The 5,485-nt window shown below is 31.0% G+C and overlaps 1 non-coding gene across 1 annotated transcript; it reads left to right on the top strand.

Moving 5' to 3' along the window:
* The first annotated feature begins 219 nt into the window (after nucleotides 1-219).
* On the top strand, nucleotides 220-293 carry TRNAP-UGG (transfer RNA proline (anticodon UGG)). Its single transcript has one exon. It is a non-coding gene; the product is annotated as a tRNA-Pro (tRNA).
* Nucleotides 294-5,485: the final 5,192 nt, after the last annotated feature.

Consider the following 5,485-nt stretch of genomic DNA (forward strand, 5'->3'; position numbering starts at 1 on the left):
AAAAAAACGATTGATCTCTATCAATAGACCCGCCAAAGCCCCGAACCATAAAGTACTTACTACTGGTGCCACGGAAAGATATGTTTTTAGATCTCGCATTTCAAATCCTCCTTTCTTTTTATTATTTAAGTATTTTTTCTCTGTTGATATATATCAACAGAGAAAAATGTGGAAAACAAGACAAAGATTCTTTACAATAACACTATAAACAAATGGAAAAGGGATGTAGCGCAGCTTGGTAGCGCGTTTGTTTTGGGTACAAAATGTCACGGGTTCAAATCCTGTCATCCCTATCCCTAACAATTACTTATTCTATGATATTCCGTATTCTATAATATTCCATATTCTATGAGATGAGCAATAAACCGGGAACCTGTGAAGACGAATTCCAATTGAACATACATACTGAATATCTATATGCAAAATGGATTTGGATCATATAATTTTATGAAAACAAAACGCTCTTAGTTCAGTTCGGCAGAACGCGGGTCTCCAAAACCCGATGTCGTAGGTTCAAATCCTACAGAGCGTGATTCTAGTATTATTCGCCTGATAATTACACTGAAATAATTGAACATTCAAAAGAAAGTCTGAATTTTATCCTTGTCGATTAGGATTAAACTAAATAAATAGGGAATCACAAAAAAAGAGACATTAATGAATCAAAGATCCAACTGATCACCTCGTCGGTATTGTAAATATGCAGTTACAAATAATCCAGCCAAAGTAATAGGAATTAAACCTAACACGATTCCAAATAGAAAAACTTCAATCATTTTTATTTGTTCGAAAAGTAAAAAGAAAGGTAATATAATATCTAGCCTTAAACATAAATCTGTATTGATCATAAATCTCAACGATCGAGAATTGTAAATTGACATAGTAAGGAATTCTAGAATGTCTTATACCAAAATTTACTATTCCTCTCAAAATTACAAATCAAATAAGTCGTATTTTACTAAGACCAATAAATAGAGACGAGGTTATAATTAAAACCGATAGTAAAAAACCGAAATAACTAGTGATAGTGGGCATATAGAAACTAAATGAAATATGTTCGTTCTTTTTATACATATGTTTATAAAGCACTTCCCTAAATTTCCATTTTTGAGAGAAAAAAGAAGATAAAAAATCCTACTTGAAAGATACAATTCAAAATTGGCAATTCCTCAATAAATTCAATTATTAGAGACGAAAAAAAAAAAAAGAAATAGAGTAACATAATTTAGAAATAAATTCCTCATCTGTTACATCTACCCATCCTGTGATTTCAAATCAACATACTTCTTAATCAACTCAGGAATTAAGTAAACTGATCTAATGAAAATATTTAGTATTATTCTATAGATATCCAATAGAATTCTGTTTATATTGGAAAAAGAAAAGAAAAATTATGAATATTCAAACAAAGAATAATAACTCTGTTATTTCATTTTATTTCACTTTGAATTAATGTAGAAGAAAATAGAAAAAAAGATCTTCAACAACCACAAAAAATATATTTATTGATTTGGCAATAATTGAATTATTAAAATAGAAAATCTACTTTATGAATTATCTACTTTATTAATTATTAGAAACCCTTTTCTCATATTCCGATTTTAATGGATCTTTAGTTTCTAATCCAAAACTAATAATTTGAAATGTTAAGAACCTTCCTTTTATACTATTACTCTAAAAATTTAATATAAAAAAAATTTTTATATACCCAAACTTTGCAAAATTTTCTATCGGATTTTTGACTACATAGAGACAATCAATGAAAAAAGAAGAAAAAAATCTAGTACTAAAATTTTACACTGATTGTGAAATTTCATTGCTCTGTTAGAAGAAGGATAGCTATACTGATTCGGTATACTCAAAAGACACCGTTGGTACAAAATGGACGATCTAACAAGGATTCTATTTCAGTAAATTTCGCCTTACTGATCTCGTCTTTTATGGACTCGATCCCCCCCTTTTGACTGTACAAGAATATGTGGAGTTCAAGATGTCTGGAAGCACAGGAGAACGTTCTTTTGCTGATATTATTACCAGTATCCGATACTGGATTATTCATAGCATTACTATACCCTCCCTATTCATTGCAGGTTGGTTATTTGTCAGTACAGGTCTAGCTTACGATGTATTTGGAAGTCCCCGCCCAAACGAGTATTTTACAGAGAACCGACAAGGAATTCCATTAATAACTGGCCGTTTTGATCCTTTGGAACAACTTGATGAATTTAGTAGATCTTTTTAGGAGGCTCCAATGACTATAGATAGGACCTATCCAATTTTTACAGTACGATGGCTAGCTGTTCACGGACTAGCGGTACCCACTGTTTCTTTTTTGGGATCAATATCAGCAATGCAATTCATCCAACGATAAACTTAATTTGAATTATAGAGCTATGACACAATCAAACCCAAATGAACAAAATGTTGAATTGAATCGTACCAGTCTCTACTGGGGGTTATTACTTATTTTTGTACTTGCTGTTTTATTTTCAAATTATTTCTTCAATTAATTAGAATTAATAGAAGAAATAGGAATAGTCAATAATATATATATTAAGAATTCTTTTATCCCATTCGGAAGGATATCATTTCATAATTATCTATGACTGTTTGTTAATGTCTTTAGCATGACTGACTACGTGATTAAATGTGGAGGAAAGTGGGATAAATGGCCGATACTACTGGAAGAATTCCTCTTTGGATAATAGGTACTGTAACTGGTATTACTGTGATCGGTTTAATTGGTATTTTCTTTTATGGTTCATATTCCGGATTGGGCTCATCTCTGTAGTAATCGTATTCTATTTGGGTTTTTGAAATGAAAGTGTAAGAACTGAACAGGGATCCACTCTTTCTTTGACGAATGCAAGTGGATCCCCCTTGAGTTCTTAAGAATTCTAATTTTTTTTCATATAAATGACTACTTCTTCCGATGTTTCAAAAAATTCCATTTCATTCTTTTTTTTTTATTTGTTCACTACATATTATTTTACATATTATTTATATACCATAAAAGATTATCTGGCAGAAAGATTCTAAGTTGGAAAAAAGAGAAACTAAGATATAGGATTTTTCAGGAAGGGATTCAAAAATAGTATTTTATTGATATTTTTAGAATATTTCTATTTCAACACAAACAAGAAGGAATAGGAATCGGACTCTAGGAAAGGACAAAGAAAAAAAAAAAAAAGAAAAAACAAAGAATCCCCCTTAGAGTAACTTTTCGATATTTGAATATATATATATATTTTCTATTATACAGATATTATACAGAATATAATTACAAAAATTATCAAAAAAATTGAGTTATTTTTACGAGTTTAATATGTTGATAAATACGCGGAACTAAAAATTCATTTCGAACAATTGAACCTTCTCAAATTGTTTCTTCTTAAGAACTAAAAAGATTTGTGCTAAAATAATAGATGCCAAGAAGAACAAGAGACCTTGAACACGTAATGGATCTTGAAGTACTATTTCCGCATCCCCCTGACCAAATCCACCGACATTAGGATTACTTGTTAATGGCTGATCAAGTTTGATAGATTCACCTTCTGAAACAAGAAGTTCTGGTCCTGGAGGTATAATATCAATCACTTCACGCTCATCTAATGCATCTACTATAGTGATTTCGTATCCCCCTTTTTCTTTTCGTATGATTTTTTTGACTATACCTGCTGCTGTAGCATTATAAACATTATTATTACTCTTGCTCCCGTCAAGATAAATCTGGCCCCTTCCCCTGTTCCCGCCTACATATATAGGATATTTTAAGAAATGAATATCTCTTTTACTAGCGGGATCCGGGGAAAGAATAGGAAACGTGATTTCATTATATTTCTGACCAGGAACAGGGCCTACTACAAGAATATTTTTTTTTGTAGGGCGATAGTTTTGAAAAGACAGATTGCCTATCTTCTCTTTAATCTCAGGCGAAATACGATCGGGGGGTGCCAATTCAAAACCTTCCGGTAAAATAAGAACAGCCCCCACATTCAAAGTTCCCTTTTTACCATTAGCTAGAACTTGTTTCACTTGCATATCATAAGGAATTCGAACAACTGCTTCAAATACAGTATCAGGAAGTACCGCTTGTGGAACCTCAATATCCACGGGCTTATTAGCTAAATGGCAATTGGCACAGACAATACGACCGGTTGCTTCTCGGGGATTTTCATAACCCTGCTGTGCAAAAATTGGATATGCATTTGAAAAGGGTGCTCGAATTATTATATATATCATGACCGATATAGAAATGGATCGGGTAATCCCTTCCTTTATACAAGAAAAAGCATTTCTAGTTTGCATGGTCTAATCATTGATCCTGAAAATTTCTACAATAAGATTAGGTAGGTCACTCGCATAGTTCCCTATCCAAGGTGGGAACCCCTTTTTTATTTAACTTTTTTTTAAAGAGGGGAAAATGAAAAATTATCTTTTTTAGATAAAAACTTGAAATTCATTGAAGTAAATCGGTTTTTCTGTCAATCATTCATTGAATGATAAATCACTACAAGTGATGGAGATATGCGATTTAAATAACGGAAAATCCAATATTTTAAAATTGTATCTAAAATGACTGGAAAAGTGGACACAAGACCGGATATAATTTGATCATTTTGAGCAAATCCAAAATCTTTATAAACGAAGCCAAAAAGTAGTTCCCACCCATGGGTTGAATGGAATCCTATACATAAATCAGTTAATAAAAGAATAGAAAAAGCTTTTATTGTGTCACTTAAATTATATATAAATTCTCGAACCAAAGAGTTAATAAGAACAAGTTCTTGATTACCAAGAATAGAATAACCGCTTAGAATAAAGAAACAAATTATATTTGTGGAGAAGTGCAAAATCGTATTCATACGATCTTCATTGTGTGTTTTGATTAATTGGATTGTTTCTTTATAAATTCCAGTACGAAGGTTTTGTATATATGTTTTCGGACATTCCTTTAACATGTCATCTAAGAAAAACAGTTCCTCTAATTCTATGAATTTGTTTAGAATACTCTTTTCTTTAATATCATTCAAGAAAATTTCGGATTGACTAGTATTCCACCAATTAATAAACCAAGATTCCAGACTTTTCTTAAATGTGAAAGAGATACACCAGGGCAAAAAGACTATAGATGTAAGATATAGAAGGGGAATGCTTTTTTTTTTTTTCATTTTTCGTCTTTAATGAACTTAACTTCATCTCTTTCGTCAACTCTATATGATAATAACTTTTCTATCAAGTATAAGCTTCATTACAAGTTATAGAGCTTCTAGATAAATTTAGATTGTATTTTATCATTTTTTTTTACTTAAACTTCGGAAGTTAGCCTTTGCCTTCTTTAATTGAGAAAAAAGAATACATAAATCGAATAAGAAATCGAAAGAATTCACAGTCAATTCCAATCCAATGAAGAAAAAAATATTGTTTCGAAAGGATATTAATTGCTAAGATTCGAAGAAAAAAGGATTCTTTTTAGAAATACACC

Source organism: Vigna unguiculata, unplaced genomic scaffold, assembly GCF_037176805.1.
Source record: "Vigna unguiculata cultivar grain cowpea cultivar isolate G323 ecotype 2 unplaced genomic scaffold, ASM3717680v1 ptg000284l, whole genome shotgun sequence".
Classification (NCBI taxonomy): Eukaryota; Viridiplantae; Streptophyta; class Magnoliopsida; order Fabales; family Fabaceae; genus Vigna; species Vigna unguiculata.